This window comes from Cynara cardunculus (genome assembly GCF_001531365.2).
Source record: "Cynara cardunculus var. scolymus isolate 2C chromosome LG 12, CcrdV1, whole genome shotgun sequence".
NCBI lineage: Eukaryota > Viridiplantae > Streptophyta > Magnoliopsida > Asterales > Asteraceae > Cynara > Cynara cardunculus.
In genome coordinates, this window is record NC_037539.1 from 4,856,870 (window position 1) to 4,858,102 (window position 1,233).

Here is a 1,233-nt window from a genome sequence, read left to right on the forward strand (position 1 = left end):
GCAATTTTTTAGAAATCGTGTAAACTAATTTCGACCAAAAAAAAAATTCCATTTTTTTCTATTTAAATTTAATCAATAAGGGTATATTGGTCATTTGCATTGTTTTCTATTAAATATGAAAGTTGTTAATAAATCTTAATTAAGGTAACATAATTAAGGAAATTTTATGAATGGTAAAATTTAAATATTTAATTAAATTATAATATCAAAAATTGGATTTTCTTATATTGTGTCTCGGTTTATTATTGTCAAGATTCATGAAAATCGTAAGTTATTATATTAATAAATCCATGAAATCAGTAATAGAATAAAAAAAATTCATGAAACCGGTTTCATACATGGTGAAATTGGTACATGAAGTAAGTGAAAATGATTATGAAATGGGTGCATGAGAAAATAGGTGCATGAGAAAATAGGTGCATGATGAAATGAGTGCAACATGAAATGAGTACGTCATGAAATGGGTGCATGATGATATGAGTGCGTGAATGAAGTGAAACCATTTCAAAAAAAGATAAGAAAAACATGTGTAATTAGTGAAAAGTGAAACAATTTCATTATCAATAGCGTGAAATGACAAATGACTTATCAAACCATGTTGGCAGATGAAATGGGTGATTGAAGAAAGTGAAACCATTTCATAGTTTTTAAATTTTTTTTGTGTAATTAGTGAACAATGAAACAATTTCATTATCAAAATGAAACGGATCCATCTACCAATAACATGAAAATGAAAAATGTCTAATATAGCATTACGTTGATTTGTGTATTGATGAAACTGTGAAACCATTTCGTTCATTAAATGTAGTAGTAATTTTTTTATTATTCAAAAGGTTTCATTATGTTAAATTGATTATAATGTTTTATTTTTATTGTTGATCTATTTCAATGATGAATGTAATTTTATTTATAATATTTGAACATAAAATTAATATATTATTTTACAAATGATTTTGTTTCATTAATATTACGATATACATGATAGGTTGTCATAAATAAAACCACTACCAAAATTACCATTATGCCCTTATAGGGATTATAAAATAACTTTTTTTAATTTCCTAATATAACTTAAACTAATCTTGACCATTGATCAAGAAAATGGATGAATGAGATTGGTTTACATGGTTTACACAAATGAGAGCGGTTTTCATTTGATCGCTCCTCTCTCTCTCTCTCTCTCTCTCTCTATATATATATATATATATATATATATATATAGACTTGGGATCA